Raw genomic sequence first — 19963 nt, 5'->3', positions numbered from 1 at the left:
CTGGTTACACAAGTAAGTAGTATCTCATGGTGGGAATTACATAAACTGATGAACTAGAAAGGAGTCTGAGTCATTATCTGCCTCTTCTCTCCTCTCCGTGAGCATCTTATGTTTCAGTCATGCTATGCTACGTAGGTCTCTAAACATACCACTTAACATGCTTTGGAATCTTTGCATTTGGTATGGCCTCACTGTGCAGATTTCTCTACTCCCTGCCCTTCCTCACCTCCTTTCTCTCAATAACACAGACTCAAATTCCAAATCTCAGGCCAAGCATCTCCTCTTCCCTGACCTTCAGGCAGTATCAGTTAAAGGACTCTCCCACGTACCATCTACTGATAGCACCTTGAACTTACCTCTTCCAAGGCAACTATAATAAACAGCACATATTTAAAGTGAACAAATTGATAAGTTTTGCCATAGTTATACACCCAAGGAAGTATCACCACAATCAAGATTATAAACAAATTCATCACTTCTAAAAGTTTCTGAATGACCCTTTGTAGTTCTTCCCCCTCACCTCCCTCAATTCCATACCCAGGCAACAACAGATCTGTTTTCTATCACTATTGATTTGTTTGCATTTTCTAAAGTTTTTTTTTTTTTGATGGACTCATATAGCATATACTCATTTTTGTCTGTCTTATCTTATACTCAGCATAATTATTTCAAGATTCATCCTTCCTGTGTGCATCAGTGGTTGAATCCTTTTCATCCTACACAATGGAGTAGTATTTTCCATTGTGTAGAAACCACATTTGGTTTATCCATTCACCCGTTGATGGGCATCTGGGTTGTTTTCAGTTTGGGACTGCTACAAATAAATTTTCTATGAACATTCTTGTATAAGTCTCTTTACAGGCACATATTTCTTTTTCTCTTGGGTAAATACCTCGGAGTTAAGTGGCCAGATATATAGTAGAAGTATATACAATTTTTAAGAAACTTCTAAAATATTTTCTGAAATAGTTGTACCATTTTACATTCCCACTAGCATGGAATGATAGCTTCTCCACATCCTGGCCGACACTTAATATGGTCTGTCTTTTTTTATTTTAACCATTCTAATAGGTCTTTAGTGATACTTTACTGTGGTTTTAATTTGCATTTTCCTAATGACTAATGATGTTAAGCATCTTTTCATGTGCTTTTGTGCTAGTCCTGTATCTTCTCTGATGAAATACCCCTTCAAATCTTATGCCCATTTTAAAAATTGAGTTGTTTCTTCTTAAGTTTTGAGCATTCTTTATGTATTTTTGACACAAGTCCTTTATCAGCTATAAAATCTACAAATATTTTCTCCCAATCTGTGATTTGTCTTTTTATTCTCTTAACATTGTCTTTTGAAGGGCAAGAGTTTTCATTTTGATGAAGACTAACCCACCAATTTTTTAAAATTAATTGTACCATTCCTTTAATTTTTCAGTGATCTTTTCATCTTCACTGATCTGTAAATTCTTTGAGGGCAAAGATTAACTTGTTCTGTCTCTGGATTCCTAGCACCATGACAACGATTAGCCTTTAGGAGACACTGAAATTGTAGTTCTCAGGACTACATTATTACTTCTGGCTATTATGAGAGAGCCCCTGAGCTTCCTGGCATCTGTATATAATAAATACTCCTTTACACAGGAATAGAAGGTTTTAATCAATGTGATCACTTTTTCTAAGCAAGGAAAGCCTTAGTAAGGCTTCTGTACATTTCTCTATATGTTATCTGTTTATTTGAACAGAAAGAGAATGAAAAACAGAAAAATCCTCTCCTGAAGGCCATTCATTTAGGACTCTGCTTGCTTTCTTTTCTGATCTGGGAGGACTCTTTGTTTCTGGAATAAGTAAAGAAGAATCTCATAGCAGTCTCCCCATGGACAAAAGTCAAAGGAAACTTCACTAGGAAAGCTGTTCAAGTAAATTTCACCATGGACCTGCTATTTTTGTTCTAGGAAAGGTGTTTTATGAAAGAGATAAAACATCTCCTCCATGTATAAAAACCACAGCCTGGAGGTTCCCTCCAGCAGCCGCACAATAGCTGCTGGGCCCCACAAAGTTCTCCCACAAACACGAACCTGGGCATGGGGTTGGCTCCTTCAGACTAACAGCAATGAAAGACCTATCTAAATATTGTCATTATGCTGAATTCAAGAGAAAACAACAGTTGAAACATTTTAAGAACCGTTTGTCCCATGGAGTTCTAAAACTTCTCCATCTTTCACAATTAAAGACTAAGCATGTATTCTAGCTCTAGAAATATAAGACAAAGGTAACAATCAATAGCAACAATAAAATATCTTGCTTCAAAAACAAAGAATTGCTGATAAAATATAATTTTAAAATATTTTAAATATTTGGTTAGGCTCACATACAAAAAAGTGGAAATTTCTAGGCGCCAAAAAGGAGCATGAAACAGTGATAGCTTAGAAGCTGATAGTGCTATGGTTATCATAAGGTGAAAAAACATTAATGGCTTAAGTTTTAAAACAAGAAACACGATGTTGGGCCCAAGGCAAGGTAAAGAGTTGGAAGTAAGAACTCTGAGATTGGATCTCTCAAAAAGTGGTATCCTCTCTGAAAAGATAGGGTACAACAAAATCTATCAGAACAGATAAACAAGAAGTCTTGTCTGCCTCTGAATTCTAGATGAGAAAAATATCTCCTCTGGGAATGAGAAATACCAGACAGACCTGGGGTTCAAATTTATCCACATTTTCTAGGCAATCCCCAGTGCCTGGGCCAGTGATAACTCTGAGACTCTTTGCTAGAAGAATAACCATTACTGCCACAAGGAATTCATGGAAGGGAAAAGGTTAACCTAAGATTATTTCCCTGTTAAAAATGTCAAAATCCACAAGGAGAAATCTACTACAAACAGAAGACAGAAAACACCATAAATATAAGATTAGACTTTTAAGAACCTGAGGTAATGAATTATAATCTGAAAAAATTTTTCAATAAAACAAGGTAGTATTTAAAATAATTAAATATCTAATTTAAAAAGAAACCTTTAGAAAAGATTAAGAGTCAGCCTGTAGAAGTTTTAAACAATGTGAGGGACATCTTGATCTAACAGACATCTATAAATCCCTGTACCTAAGAATTAAAAAATACACAGTATTGGGACTCACAGTCATCTTAAGAAATACCAAACCACAAACATCATACAACCATGCTCTCTCATCATAATGCAATAAAAATAAAAATATATAACAAAAGAGGTGCCTGGGTAGTTCAGTCACTTGAGTTTTCAACTCCTGATTTTGGTTCCAGTCATGATCTCAGGGTGGAGGGATCGAGCCCTGAGCTGGGCTCCAAGCTGAGTGTGGAGCTTGCTTGTCCCTTTCCCTCCCTCTCTATCCTCCTCCGTGTATGTGCCTGCATACACACACACACACACACACTCTCTCTCTCTCTCTCTCTCTCAAATAAATACGTAAATAAAACCTTTGGTGCCTGGCTGGTTCAGTGGGTAGAGCACATGACTCCTCATCTCAGGGTTGTGAGTTTGAGCCCCATGTTCAGAGTAGAGATTACTTTTTAAAAAGCCCATAACAAAAGAGATAACCCTTGAAATGTTTGGAAATATATGTTTGGAAATAATTAATATGTTTGGAAATATGTTTGGAAATAATTCATGGGTCAATTAAAACATTTTAATAAATAGTAGAAAATACTTTGCATTGCAAGTAAATGGAAATACCACATAACAAAATGTGGGGGGTGCAATTTAAGCAGTACTTACAAGTAATTTTATAACTTTATATAATCCATATGTTAGAACTTAAGAGAGCTAAGCATCTAACTCAAAGTTGTGAAAGGAACAACAGAGTAAATTCCCATCAAAATCTGGATAAAAAAAGAAATTCCAAAGATCAATAGAAAAAATAACAGAATAAAAAAGAAACAATGGAAAAATCAGTAAAACCAATACTCACTACTTTATTTTTTTAAAACATTTTATTTATTTATTTGAGAGAGAGAGAGAGATAGTGAGAGAGACCACGAGCAGGAAGGAGCGGGAGAAGCAGACTGATGCCAGGAGCAGGGAGTCCGATGCCGGGCTCAGTCGCAGGACCCTGGGATCATGACCTGAGCGGAAGGCAGACACTTAACCAACTAAGCCACTCACGCACCCCAATAGTTATTACTTTAAAAATCACTAAGTAAAAGAAATAAACCTGTGACAAGATTGGCTAAGAAAACAGTGATTGATTTAAAAATTACACACATGCTTATAAACCACCAAAAAAAAAAAAAAATGTAGAAAAGAAGTTAATCACATTGCAGTGGAGATTTCTGAATTTTTGAATTTGAATTTGAATATTTTAACTTTTGAATATTTGAATTTTTGAACATTTGAACATTCAGATTAAAGTAATAATATTTTAGAAAAAAAAATTTACCAGAACTGACCAAGAAGTGTATAAAATTTGAATGGTCCTATAATCGGTAAATAAAATGATAGTTTAAAATTCATTCACACACAAGTAGCAGGCACACACACATACACACACACAAATATAGCCACAAAAAAACCCAACCTCAAATGATTCCATGGGTAAGTTCTACTAAACATCACAGGAACAGATATTTTCAATCTTATTCAAATTGTTTCAGAAACAGAAAAAGAGGAAATGCTCCCCACTCATATTATGAGAGTGACAGATCCTTAGATAACCCAGACAGAACAGTGTGAGAACCAAAAACCTTTGCGTGATCTCACAAATATAGGCACAAAGAGAATTTTTATAAACAGATTAACAAATTAAGTTTAGTAATGTACCAAAAAATCTTGACTATGGGTTTCATCTTAGAAAAGTTTAATGTTGGGCACCTGAGTGGCTCAGTGGGTTAAGCCTCTGCCTTCAGCTCAGGTCATGATCTCAGGGTCCTGGGATTGAGTCCCGTATCAGGCTCTCTGCTCAGTGGTGAGCCTGCTTTCCTCCTCTATCTCTCTCTCTGCCTGCCTCTCTGCCTACTTGTGATCTCTCTCTGTCAAATAAACAAATAAATTCTTAAAAAAAAAAAAAAAGAAATGTTTAATGTTATGAAATCTATTCACATAATCTACCTATTAGTAAACCAAATAAGAAAAGTTATAGAAGCAAAAAAAGATATATGATAAAATAAATTCTCATTTTGAGGTAAAATTCTTAGTAGAAATAAAGAATTTCTTTTTAACTACATAAAGAATATCTATCAAAAACAAAGAACCAGCATGAAAACAGTTAAAAACCAGAATTTCTTGCTTAAAATAAGGAAAAACATAAGGATGTCAGCTATTATTGCTTCTATGCAAACTTGTACTATAAATGATAACACAGTAAGACTAGAGAAGAAATTTTAAGATCTGATAATTGGAAAGAAAGAAAATGTCATAACTCACAGATAATGTTGATCAACACAGAAAAGTAAAAAACGTCTATAGCAAATTGATAGAATAACAACATTCAAAAAAAAAAGTTGTTGCCACACAAATAATACCTAAAGTCCATAATGTTCTTACACACTAGCAACAAACATACAAAAAAAAAGGGGATTTTGAAAAACTTGCAGGTCACAATCCAACAAACACTATAAAGAACATAAAAATACACTTAACAGATGATGTGAAAATTTTTACAAACAAAATTATGTTTAAAAATTTTAAGAATATATTTAAAGAACTAAGTAAATGAAGAGATATACCATTTTAGTATTTGGGGTATGGATTATGACTGAGCATAACAGAAACCCAAAATAGGGGTGCCTGGGTGGCTCAGTTGGTTAAACACCCAACTCTTGATTTGGGCTCAAGGTCAAGCCCCTCATCAAGCTCCACACACACAAGCCCCTCATCAAGCTCCACGCTCAGCAGAGAATCTGCTGGAGATTCTCACTCTCCTCTCTCTCTGCCCCTCCCCCCAACTCTCCTCCCTCCTCTCTCTCTCTTAAATAAACTTGTAAAAAAAAAAAAAAAACCAAAATAGCAGTAGTTTAATCTACTAGCCTCTCTCTCTACCCCCACTGCCCTCCCCGTCTCTTTTCTCTCTCTCCCCACTTCTCCCTCCCACCCCTCCTCTCCCGTTCTCTTTCCCCCTTCTTCCTCTCTCCTTTCCAATCCTCTCCTTCCTCCTTCCAACCCCCTAAGATCTCCTTCCCCCATTTTCAGTAATAATTTGGAAGTAGGCAATCCAGACCTGGTATGGAAACTGGGGCAACTAATGATGTTTTCCGTGTTTATACATATTTTCAGGAATCAATATTTCCAAATTAATCCACAGATTCGAGTTCTATTATATATCCCAGTGGATTCTGGGGTGGGATAGTCTCATCATAAATTTTATGTGGAAGAGTGAAGGGCCAGGAATAGCAAGACTTTTGAAGACATGAAAGGAAGGGATCATCTACTAAAATCAAAACACATGATGAAACCAAGGATTTGAACAGACATTTCTACAAAGAAGATGTGCATATGACCAATAAACACATGAAAAGATTCTCAGCATCATTAGCCATTAGAGAATACCAATTAAAACCACAATGAGATACAATTTCATGCTCAGTAGGATAACAATAATCAACAAGCTTTGGTGAGGATGGAAGGTAATTGGAACTCTCAAACATTACTTGTGGAAATGTAAAATGGTGTAGCCACTTTGGAAAATAGTTTGGTGGTTCCCCAAAATGCTAAACATAGAATTGCCCTTCTGTCCTAGCAGCAGCACTCTTATGTACATAACCAAGAAAAATAAAAACATATGTCCACATGAAAACTTATACAGAAATCTTCATAGTGGCATTATTTATAATGGCCAAAAGGTGGAAACAACCCAAATGTTCATCAACTGACAAATGGATAAACCCAATCAGATACATTTGTACAACAGAATAATAGCCATAAAATGAGTGATATACTAAAACATGCTACAACATGGGTGAAACTTGAAAAATGCTATGTGAAAGAAGCCAAACTCAAAAGACCATGTATTGTATGAGTCCATTTATATAAAATGTCCAGAACATGCAAATCTGTAAAGACAGAAGGTAGATGAGTGGTTGCTGGGAGCTGAGAAAGGTGGAGGAATGCAGAGTGGCTTCTAATGGGTACAGGGTTGCTTTTGGAGGGTGACAAACATGTTCTGGAGTTAGATAGTAAAATTGGTTGCACAACTTTGTGAATACACTAAATTTTACATCTCGGTAAGGCAATTTTTATGATACATGTATTATATCTCAATAAAATATTAATTAAAAAGTCATGAGGTTACAGTAATTAAAATAATATGGTACTGCTATAGGAATAAATATCTTGACCATTAGAAATCAATACAGAACATAAAAGGGATCCACATATACAAAAGGCAGGCATATAATACAGGTAACACTATAAATCAACACAAAAAGGATGCAGCACTGAAAGAATGATGAAAAAATAAAATTAAAATAAAGTTCCTCACACCTACATAAGACTACTAAATTTTAAATGGATTAAACTGTAAAACCTTTAAAAGAAACATGGGAAAATGTCTTTCATGAATTTGGGACAGAAAAGGATTTCTCAGTTCACAAAAACAAAAACAAAAAAACAAAGGGGAAGGAAATATGGATCTTCTTCAACTTAAAATGAGGTTATGTCCTGCCAAACCCATCATAAGCTGAAAATACAGTAAGTGGAAAATGCATTTATACACCTAACATACCAAAATCATGCTCAGAACACTTATATTAGCTTACAATTGGACACAATCATCTAACACATAGCCTATTTTATGATTAAGTATTGACTAGCTCATGCAATTAATTAACCAGTGTACTAAAGGTAAAAAACAGAACGGCTGTCTGGTTAGAGAGTGGTTGTGAATGCATCAGTTCTTTGCCCTCATGCAGGCTCTGCCCAGCATCAGGAGAGAGCATGAGACAGCATATGGTGAGGCTGGGAAAACATCAACATTCAAAATTCGAAGTTCAGCTTCTACTGAATGCATATTGCCTTTGCATCATCATAAAGTTGAAAAATCATCAATCAGGGACCGTCTGTATTTAATTGATTTAAAAACACAACACAATCATAGTATGATCATTTATGAATACATCCACCACAGTTAAAATGTAATCGCTCATGAGAATAACACACATCAAGTTCAAGTGCATGGTTACCTTTGGAGAAGGAGGGAGAAAAAAAAGAAAAAGATGTGGTAGGGCAAGAGCTGTGCAGGAATTAACTTACCTTTCTCTTCTTTTAAGAACTCTTAAAGCAAATATAACAAAATAATTACCATTGTTTAAACTCCATAATAGATACATAAGGTTCTGTTGTATCATTTCCTCTCATCTTCTGCATTTTTGAAGTGTTTCATGAATAAGAAGCTTTTTTTACGTATTAACATACTGTCTGGACTAGAAAGTTGAGGAATCCCCAAGCACATCCCACCACCTACCACCCTTCTAGGGTCTGCCCTTCTGCAGTGAAGGCACAGAATGCTAATCATCTTCCTGAACTTGGTCAGTAAGCTCATGCCGGGAGTGGGGCCACACTCCACCCCAGCTGCCCGCTCTTTCAGGAAACAGCACGTGTCTGCCATTCTAGGCAAGCGTTCAAGGTATCTCTGCTCTCAAGGGTTACGTGGATTTACTAACCCAACAAGAGGCCAGGGGAGAAATGTAAATCACTGTCTCTGCAATGACTGCTTTCTGCTACTACAGAAAACATATTCCACCATAAAAATCAATGAGGAGAAGGGGAGTCAGGGCGGAAAATGAAGTACCATTATTCCTGTGAAGCCCAGCCCACTCTGCACTCCGTGGGGTTTTTTCTCAGCTTCCCTGCCCACAAGAAACACAGATATCCAGGCAAAGGGCACCATCTGCTGCTGCTAAGTCAGGAAAGGGTGAAAGGCACTTAGAGAAGCTCCCATACACGGGGGGCCTTAAGCAAGAGACCTGTCAACAAGCAAGAAGGGGGCCCAAGAGAATCAGAGAAACTCTACCTGCTCACCTCTTCCTCTCTGGCCACAGAACATGAGGGGGTCAGTTCTGAGTGGAGGTTAAGGGCACATAATGATGCAAAGCTGGGTGCTGGAGAGCAGACAGAACTTTCCTGAAAGTTCTTAACCCTAGCCACAGGTAACAATTACTAGGGAACCAAAAAATAGAGTCAACCAAACCTCAATCCCAGAGATTCTGATGCAACTGGCTTGAAGGAGAGCACCGGTATTATTTAAAAGCTCACCAAGTAATTCTAATGCACAGCCTCCGTCCTAAGGACTAACAAATAAGTGGGGAGGACTTTTAAGAGAAGTTATTTCCTCAGAGCTATCCAAAAGTAGAGTGAAATCAGCCAAGCCCAGACCTTAAACTCTAGTCTGCCACTTATCACGTGACCTGTAACAAGTTACTCCATTTGACTCAAGCCCTGTTTTCTCCTTTGAACCTGGGGACAATACCTACCTCTCAGTGATGATAGTAACTGAGATGCTACAGGCGAAAGAGTGTCTGCCACTTGGCTGTCGTTATTAACTGTCGTCTATGGTCAAGTACATCTTTGCGGTGATGATTTATGATAGAGAAGCCAGAGCCTTGCTTGTGAAGTGAAGGAAGGTGATCACCACAGCACCTAGTTGGTTCTTTCTGGATCAAACACTGGTCTTTGGCTTGAATGGCAAGTCCTTAAGTAATTCTGTTATTCAAAGGAATAGAAGAGAGTATGGGTAGAACTCTACACTGATTCTTTGTATCCCCATCTCCCACCCCCCATTCCCATGTTGGAAACTATACCCCAAAGTGTTAGGACATTTAGGAGGTGATCTGGGAGGATGAGGGCTTCCCCCCTCATGAATGGGATTAATGCCCTTATAAAAGAGCTCGCAGAGAACTCCCTTGTCCCTTCCGACATGTGATGACACAGCAGCAAGATGGCTGCTTATGAACTAGGAAGCAGTTCTGCATCAGACACAGAGTCTCTGAGGACCTTGATCTTGGTCCAGCCTCCAGAACTGTGAGAAATAAGTTTCTGTTGTTTACAAACCACGCAGTCAGTGGTATTTTGCTGTAGCAGCCCAAATGGACTAAGACAGGCAAGTGACCAAAAGACGCCCCATTTGAGATTCAAAATGTACCACAGGCTTTGGGGGCAGAATAATAGCCCCCCAAAGATGTCCACTCCTACTCCCCATGATCTTTGAATATGTTAGGTTATACTCTGAACAGAAATTAAGGTTGCAGAGGGAATTAAGGTTGCTAATCAGCTAACACTGACTGACATGGGGAGACTGACCTGTATTTGAGGTGACCCCAATATCAGAGGAAGGCAGAAGAGAGCACACCAGGGAGGTGGCATCAGGAGGACTCAACCCACTGTTGGAAGAAGCAACAGGAAGAAGGAGAAGCCATGAGGAAGCAGTGTCGGTGGACTCACGAAGCCAGAAAAGGCAAGCAGGATCTCCACTAGAGCCTCCAGAAGGAGCACAGCCCTGCTGACACCTTGACTATAGCCCACCCCACATGAAACCTCTGATCTCCAGACTGTCAGATAATAAATTTGTGTTGTCGGGGCACCTGGGTGGCACCGTCAGGCGGCCAACTCTTGGTTTCAGCTCAGGTCATGATCTGTGTCCTGAGATTGGAGCCCTGCACCATGCTAAGCGCCAAGTCTACTTGAGAGTCTCTCTCTCCCTCTACTGCCCCCTCCACCACATGCTCTCTCTTTAAAATGCATATACTTAATTAAATTTAATTAATTTATTTATTTATATTGCTTTAGGCCATGAAGTTTGTGGTAACTCTTTTTTCCAACCTCCAATTCCATTTTAATTTTTTTTTCTTTTTCTGTCTTTTCTTTGATATCCATCACCATGGATCAGTGCATGTGGTATCAAAAATTCTCTGGTGACTTCATGGTTTCTGACAATTGGTTCCAGCTGAGGGTACCCATCTTAAGTCTGTGGTAACAGTACCAAAAGAAAATCATAGGCCACATCCTGGTATAACCAGAGGATTTCAGGCCCTCTCCCTGGGTGGTCCTGGCTGGCAGGAGAGTGAGCGGGTAACAAAGGGAAGGTACAGACCAGGGAGAAAATGACCTTAATAATTAGTGCTTAAGACAAAATCCAAGACCAAATCCAACTTATTTACTCATTCACTCCAGATCAAATGCTGAGCATCCTCTCTGTGCTGGATGTGGAACACCAGATGACTTGGGTATGGTCTCACACTTGGGGACCTCATCATCTAGACACAGGAGACAGAGACATAAACATAGAAGTGCTGTGATCTATGCCTAATGTTGGGAAATTTTCACAGTGATGTTCCAGCTGAATTTGGAAAAACTAGCAGGTATTTGTTGAACAAACTACCCTTCAAGAAAAGAGAGTGAACAAATGTAGGGCTCTTGTGAAGGCAAGTACTCATGAATCATCCCCCATTGCCTGAAATCAACAGGTGAGACTTGCACCCCAGGCCAAATGTTGCTCTTCCAGGACAAGCCCAGCTTGACTACCTAGAGGCTCTGATGTACAGAATCCCTGCCTCATGCCTCTCTCACACATCTGTACCTTACACTGTCTCTGGTATACCAATACCTCTAGCACCGCTACTCATCCTTGCTCCGGTGCTCACCCCAGGAGCTTCCCCTCACCCCTTCTTCCATTTCAAGATCCCTTGACAGACAGCCCAGCCTATCCTCCTCCTTAATGCACTGCATTCCTACGTCTCCTCTCAGCCCACCCCCCAGCCTTCCATCTACTGCCGTCCATGTCCCAGTGCTATTGAGAGAGCCAGATAAAGATCACCTTAGAACCCTTCTATAAACTGTCCCTTGGGGCATCTAGGTGGTCCAGTCAGTTAAGCGTCTGACTCTTGATTTTGGCTCAGGTCATGATCTCAGGGTCCTGAGATCGAGCCTTGCTTCACAGGGTGTGGAACCTGCTTAAGATTCTCTCTCCCCCTCTCCCTCCGCCCAACTTTGCCTTGGCTGGCATGCTCTCACTCTCTCTCAAAAACAAAAACAAAAAACTTCCTTCTCCTCTGGAAGATGAATAGGGAGACTAGGTCCATCCAGTGTGTCTATCTCTTTCACAATGCTGATGACAGGGATGGTTTAGAAGCTTCCGTCTCCCACCTAGCAATTCTAATTTTTAAAAAGAGTAACACCCTGTGATATGGACAATTTCCATTTCATCAATTTTAGTTAAAATATGACTAAATATATCTTACGAAAAAGGTCACCTCTGCATTGATCAGTATTATACGATCTAAGGAATTTTGTTAAAAAACTTCAAACAGGTTCCTACTCTCTCTCCCTCTTACTGCTCATTAAGAATGCTATTAAACTGCCTCTATGTATCCCAGAGCCAGCCAGGATCCTTACCAAAGAAGTGACTAATTATGAACATCAGCTAGAATTTGCTTCAGACTACATTTGCCATTACCGCTAGTCACCCAATCTCTCGGTTTTCCATTAAAAAAAGGGGGGGGGTCCCTCAAACCTGACACGACCGATATTTCTACCGGACCAAAGCACTGGAAACACAACTCTGAAGAGTGAAGGATTTGCAAAGCAAGATTTGAAGTCAAGAATGTATTCAACGTTACAAGTAAACAGTTTGCACCTAATGCATCACTGTTCAACCAAGATCGTTATGAGGGGGATTTACGGTAGCTTCTGACGGGTCTATGAAAGAAACCTCACCTGTCGCACAATTTTGCTGAGGCCAGCCTGGGCAGAAACCACATAGCTGAAAGCTAATGCGAAAAAGAGGTACTTTACACAAACCAAGACGGAAAAGATGAATCAATACATGTTTTGCTTTATTTGTATGGTTGTTTGGGGACCAAATGTTTCCTTCATAAGTGAAAACAATAGTCACACTGTGTGTGTGGGAGATGTGACAGGCAAAGCCAGCCTGATGCCCGCCCGAGCACTTTCCATACTGTGTGCACTCAAACGCAGAACTTGACCAGTGGGGAACATTATTTGCTCAGCTAATTGATAACTGCCTTTCTCACTCTACCTCTGACTAGGCTTGGATTCTAGGTGCTAGGTTTCCCACAAAGCTGATGAGCATACCTCTGAAAATGGTTTTTCAGCTGTGTATACCTCTGTTAAAATGCTCCAAGGGGCTTTAACCGTGAGTTGTTGAATGTTTCACTTGACTTTCAAGCTGTTCTCCCCAATCCGGAGACATTCCCTACACACTTCTCTCACTTCCACATACAGAGTAGGCCTGGCAAGCTTCCCATGGTCACTCTGAGCCCTTCCAGGCTCAGCTCGCATTCCCCTCTTCCAGACTGGGTTGGTGCCCCTTATTTGACTCTCTTCATGCCCAGCATCTACCTGTACTGTTAATATAACAGAATAATACAGAGACAATAGGTTGGATTCAAGTCACACCTTAACTAGTATCTAATAGATTCTCAATAGAACCTATGATACAGGTGAAGCAGACTCAGATCATTGCTAAAGCTCTGCCCCATTTAAGAAGAGTTCAGAAAATAAAGTCAGCCCTGCAAGGGCCTGGGCCAATCCCAACCAGACTGCTGGCTGGGTGGGAGGACTGCCTCTTCTACCCACTTCTGCTGGTCTCCATTCGTGGTGAATGCCTAGAGTTGTATTATCATAGCTAGTGAGGCAAGCTTGGCTCCAAGTATCACTTTACTAGCTGATTTGGCTTTTCTCTTAACGTTGAAGAAAAAGATGGGGCTCAGGCAGTTGAGCATCCCACTCTTGGTTTTGGCTCAGGTCATGGTCTCAGAGTTAGGGGATCAGGCCCCAAAGTGGGTTCCTCATTCAGTGTGGAGTCTACTTGGGATTCTCCCTCCCTCTCCCTCTTCCCCTCCTGCTTATCCTCACTCATGTGTGTTCTCTGTATAATCAATCAAATAAAATCTTTAAAAAAATGTTGAAGAAAAGGGACATTTCATCTGATGGGGGAATAAGCATCAGATTGGAAGGTAGAGAGATATGCTGTCCAGAGACTAACTCTGCAACATATGAGGTTGTGCATGTCCTAGCTCCTCTCTGGTCTTCCACTTGTTGTTAAAATGAGATGGATGGATGTCACTTCACACCTGCTAAGATGGCCACAATAAAAAGAGAGCTAATATATGGACATTGGGGAGGGTATGTGCTATGAGTGCTGTGAAATGTGTAAACCTGGCGATTCACAGACCTGTACCCCTGGGGATAAAAATATATTGTATGTTTATTAAAATAAATTAATTAATTTAAAAAAAAGACAGCTAATAACAGGTGTTGGCAAGGATGTGGATAAATTAGAATTTTCACATGCTGCTGGTGGGAATGTAAAACAGTACAGATGCTTTGGAAAATAGTGGTAATTCCTCCAAATGTTAAGGTCAGAGTCACCATGACTCAGCACTTCCACTCTCACAAGAGAAATGAAAACAAATACCCAGACACAAACCTGTACAGGGATGCTCACAGCACTATTCATAAAAGCCTAAATAAATAAATCCATAATAACCCATAACTGTGGGTTGTTTCCAACTGACAAATGGATAACCAAAATGTGGTATGTCCACACAACGGGAGACTACTCAGTCCTAAAAAGGAATGAAGAACTGATTTATGCTACCACATGGATGAATGTTGGAGACCTCAAGCTACGTGAAAGAAGGACCAGGGACTGATGTTTCATGGTACAGGTCTCCTTTAGGAGTGATGACAACGATTTGGAGCTAGAGAGAGAGAACAGTTGTACAACATTGTGGATGTAGCAAAGGCCAGTAAAGTATACACCTTAAAATGGCTGGTTTTATATTATGTGAATTTACCTCCATTAAAAAAAAAGTACTTTCAGAGTTTAAGAGATATTTTAACTTTAACCTAGCCTGGATTATACTTATCATTTATCAACAGAGCCTTAAAATATAATTTTTAGTATCTATTTTTGCATGGAAGTAGAGGCCCAAGAAAACCCTGTGCAGCCCCACTGGGGAGTGTGGGCTGACTGTCCCATGGGGAACTTTCCTTGGAGGCAGACCTACCAGCATCAGAGGCTCAGAGGAGCACCTCAAATGACTGAGGGGAAATGGTGGCCAGTGAGCCTTGTTTGGGAACACACAAGGGTACAGACTAGGGATTTGCAGAAACCATTCCAGAGGGTTCTGCTGGGCTGTGGGGTCCTGAAATGGCACTGCAAGGGAGACCACACAAATAGGAGTTACTGAATTCCTTATTTTAATACCAGTCTGCAATGACCTTTAGAAATGAAATTAGTAATACCGCTAATTTTTTTTAAATTCAGCCTCCCTTCTTTGTCTGGGCACTGGCATGTGTTTGCCGTGCCAAGGAGGCCTCCCCATTTCACAGATATGGGAACTGAGGCCCTTAGAGAATGCAAGTAGTTCATCGACATCATGCAGCATGAGAGCATGACAGCCAAGGAATCACACCCAAATGTGTGTGTCTGACTTTTCCCACTGCACCATGTGGCCTCCTGCAAAGGGAGTGTTTGGTTTTTAAACAAAAGCATCTTGGCCTTAGTCAGTTCTGAATGTGGTGCCTTTATCCTGTGCTCAGTTTCTGAGAACAATCACTCTGGGCTTTTCTAAAGTAGACATGTGGACAGCACCTGCCGTGAGGCCCTGCAGACGATCTTGTAGAAATAAAAGACCCTAAAAAAAATATCATGCATGATAAAGAGGAGCACAAACAGGATCAGTAAAATCCGTAGACTGTCATCAGGGGCATTTTCTTTCCGCCCCCTGAAACCATCACTGATCAATTTCTCTTGTGGACTGACAGCTAATCACTTTCTGATCTCATTAGCTGTTCCAGGGCTTAAGCTATTAGTAAGTGTGGGAGGCAAAGTGGGGTTCGCTTCAGATAGGGAAGAGTTGGGGGAAATGAGTCTCACACATTCGGTTCTTTCTAGAAAGGTTTATGCAGCTCGAGGAATTCAAAATATGTCTTCCACAAAGGTCCATGGTAGTAGCGGGTTGGGGGGGTGCGCAGATTATAAACCTCTCCTGGAAAATCAGGTAAAGAGGGGGAGGAAATTTTAGACCTGATTATTCAACCAGAGTGCCTTCCGTGCACACCAGCACCTGGGGCGACTTGGCTGCAGGAAGATGACCTTTCAAAGTCTATGCCCAATTAGCCCAATTACCCAGTTAAACAAACAGAGCCCCAGGCATCTCTCTGGATACCGCATTTTATCATCTTCTGGCAGTCTGCGGTCTTTCCAAGAAACGCTGTCCTGTTGAAAAATTGCTGGGCGGTGAGCGATATCAGCAAAAGGTGCATATTTGTAAACAGAACCTCTAATATTCATTATTTTTCCCAGAAGGAATAAGGACAGCTCCACCACCACCGGATAAAAATGGCTTTGCCCGCTGTGGCTGTCGTTCCAGTGATAAATGTCTTTTTCTCTGCTGCCCAAAGCTAGTCTCTTGACACACTCTGAAAAGTGAGGGGTGGGGGGAGGATGCTACTTGCTGAGCCCCACTGGAAAGAGAGAAGACTGCTAACAACGCATATATTTTAATGATAGGATTTGCACCAAGAACGTGTTCGTCTAAATCCTTTACTCAACTGCCCTTTCTCCAAGGAGTTTTCTGATAGAGAAAAGCGGGGGGCAATGAGAAAAGAGGCACCGTGACTATGGGCCTGCCCAGAGCTGGTTAAGAGCTCTGCTCAGGGACTGTCACTTCCTGGGGGGGCAGCAGGTGAAGGGGCCTTTTTGAGAATGAAACCGGTGTGGGAAGACAAGCCTGCGAGCCTCGCCTGGCTTGGAGGAGCAGGGTCTGTACTGGCTGTAACGAGGCCTATTCCACTTTCTAACCCACTTCAAGGGCCCACATGTCCCCTTCCTGTTTCATGGGAGTGTCTCGGGGCAGGGAGTGTGAAAGCTGGGGAGGACCACAGAGGTCAAGCACGCAGGGGCGGCAAACATTACCACCGTTACCCCCTCCTCCACGCCCTGTGCCCAGCCTGCTCTTTTCGAGCCGAAATAGAGCCTCAACACTCTCTTTAGCTCAGCGTTCCACAAAGCCACCAACAGAGGTAGCACACCAGATGAAACCTGTTAGGTTAGCTTTGCCTAACCTCATCTCATTTTGTTCTGGTCGAACCCATTTCTTGTTCATTTGGTTACAGATTGCGTATGATGCTATGGTTCTAGATTTTCTTCTTTTATTCCTCTGTCCCTGACCTCCCCCCCACCCTTGCTTTTAAAACATAAAATAATAGCCTTATTGAGATATGATCCCCATGCCAGAAAAAAAAGACCCTTTTACAGTGTACAATTCATTCATTTTTAGTACATCCACAAGGTTGTGCAACCTTCACCATGACCTGATTCCGGAACATTTTTATCATGTCAAAAAGAGACCCCCCCCACCTCCCAAGCCCAGAAGCAGTCACTCCCCACAGCCCCTTCTTCCCAGCCCCCCGGCACTCACGAATCTACTTTCTGTCCCAATACAATTTGCCTCTTCTGGACATTTCTTATAAATGGAATGACATGACATGTGACATTTTTGTATCTTATAAGTTCATTTCTTTCCCTCTGATTTTAAAAAACAAGACATCATTGCCCCCCCACCCCAGGTGCCATGAGTCCCAGGCACCGAGCCCTACTGGAGAAGTTGGCTCTGCCGCCCAGGCAGCCTCCGCCCTCCCCAGAACACCTCCAGCTTTGCCTCTGTGGGCTACCTCACACAACCACGGCCCGTTTCTGAGATTTCTCAGCACTGCAGGGGTCCCAGGTGAGAGCAGACAAGGAGGAGGCTGCCCACCCCCCTGTGTCCTCCAAGATGTCCCTGCTCCCCGCTGCCTCGTTCATAGCGCTGACCCAGAAGTTAGATCCAGCCTGTCCTCCACTCAGCCCACCCTCTGAGACCTACTACTTTGATCCCTGGCCAGGCCTGTCTGCCTGGCCTCTTTCTCACTTAAAATCATTCCCTCCAGAGGGTTTCCGTATGCAAAGAGGCTGTCCACCATCAGGGCCGAAACCTGGGGTGGGCTGGCTTGTGCATAAATGCTACCGTGTTAGCAAATCTCCTTTGCTTCCCCTGGTACTGGAAGACCATTTTAGAGGCAGCTCAGAGCCCTGCCTGGGCAACAAGTCCAGAGCAAAGAAAGCCCAAACTTGTGCCTTTGTCACTCTTCTTGGCTCCTCCTCCACGGTCTGTTCCCAGAAAGCTCCTTCTGTTCCCTGAGCCTGTCCAGCTGGAGGGGTGGGAAAGAGAGACCGTCTGTCAGACCCTCCAAAGGGACTTCCAGAAGTTGGGGTGGGGAAACAGACTTTGAGAAGAGGACCACACAATGGGGCCGCGGGGAATTCACATCTTCTGCCTGTGATCAAGTGGCCGACAGCCTGAAGGGAGGGCTGAGCGCCAGAGGCCCAGGCCAGGAGACTATGGAGCACAGGACTATTCCAAGGCATGTGAGTCAGCGGGAGGAAGTGCAGCTGGGAGGATCGAGGGGTTGGGGGGCGGTGACTGGACGACCACCGCTCCTGGGTCCTGCCTGTCTGCCTGGACCCTCTCCATCTCTGGAATCCCTTCACCCTTCCACGAATGTCCCCAGTGGACCTGAACCAAATCAATCTACTACAGGCAGTGTCGGAGCCTATTCAGAGGCCAGGACACCAGGCAAGAGCTCAAAGCCTCAGGCTGTTCATTCATCCACTCATTCATTTGCTCATATCTTTTTCCAAGCCCAGGGTGTGCTCAGCACTGGGCGAGAAGTCAGAAAGGCAGAAATGAGCCAGATGTGCCCCTCAAAGAATGGGTGGCCCATATGGGGTGACAAACAGGAAAGCAGTTCAATAAAGGGGACCTGGTGAGAGCAAGGAGTGTTAGTTCTTCCCAGGGGTGAGACTGGACATCAGTAGCTAGGGCTACTGTATCAACATACCACAGACTGTGAGGCTTAAGCAACAGAAATTTATTTCCTTACCTTTCTGAAGGCTAGAAGTCCAAGATCAAGGTGACAGCAAGGGTTGGTTTCTCCTGAGGCTTCTCTCCTTGGCCTGCGGATGGCTGCCTTCTTACTGTGTCCTCTCAGGGGACCTACCCTACGTGCATACACTCCCCAGGAGCTGTATCTACAACCAAATATCCTCTTACAAGGACACCAGTCAGACTGGGTTAGGGGCCACCCTAATGATCTCATGTTAGCTCAGTCACCTCTTGAAACATCTTATCTCCAGAGGTGTCTGGGTGGCTCAGTTGGCTAAGCATCTACCTTTAGCTCAGGTCATGATCCCAGGGTCCTGGGATCGAGCCCCACATTGGGCTCTCTACTCAGTGGGGAGTCTGCTTCTCACACTTCCTCTCCCTCTGCCTCTGCTCCTTCCTTCCTGCTCATGTTATCTCTCTGTGTCTCAAATAAATAAAATCTTTAAAAAATTTTTTTAAAAAATAAAAATCTTATCTCCAAATGCATTCACATTCTGAGATACCAGAGATTGGCATTTCAACATATGAATTTTGGGGAGACACCATTCAACGTGTAACAGAGAGGGTGTCTTTGGGCTGTGCTAGCAGAGCCGAAACTGACCAGATGGGCAGAACAGAGAACTATTCTTTTTTTTTTTTTAAGATTTTATTTATTTGATAGAGAGAGATCACAAGTAAGCAGAGAGAGAGAGAGAGAGAGAGATAAGCAGGCTCCCTGCTGAGCAGAGAGCCAGATGCGGGACTCGATCCCAGAACCCTGAGATCATGACCTGAGCCAAAAGCAGCAGCTTAATCCACTGAGCCACCCAGGTGCCCCCAGAGAACTATTCTTGATGTCAGACCCAGAGCCAAGACCCAGAGATGTCAAATACCTGTCGCCTTCAGGGAACAGCAAGAGCTGGACACCCAGGAGAGAAGGCAGAAGTGCCCCAAGTGTTAAGGGCGCTGTGTGTTTTCCTGGTGGTGGTGTACAGGGATGTGGATGGTGTCAGGTTCTGAATGTCCTCATGTGCAGACTGAGTCTGGTGCAGATTAAATCACACAAAGTTTATTAGACTCAGAG

The 19963-nt window shown here is 42.1% G+C and overlaps 1 long non-coding RNA gene across 1 annotated transcript in view; it reads right to left on the bottom strand.

Annotated features, from left to right (window-relative positions):
• Window positions 1–9423: 9423 nt before the first annotated feature.
• LOC308339764 overlaps window positions 9424–19963 on the bottom strand; it is a 49189-nt gene continuing 38649 nt past the window's right edge. The window contains exon 4 of the long non-coding RNA XR_013966561.1: window positions 9424–9652. This is a non-coding gene — a long non-coding RNA (uncharacterized lncRNA). The remainder of the gene's footprint in view (window positions 9653–19963) is intronic.

The sequence above is a fragment of the Martes martes genome, assembly GCF_963455335.1.
Source record: "Martes martes genome assembly, chromosome: 3".
Classification (NCBI taxonomy): Eukaryota; Metazoa; Chordata; class Mammalia; order Carnivora; family Mustelidae; genus Martes; species Martes martes.
The sequence above is the reverse complement of the archived record's forward strand: the minus strand, read 5'-3'. Positions and strand labels throughout refer to the sequence as shown.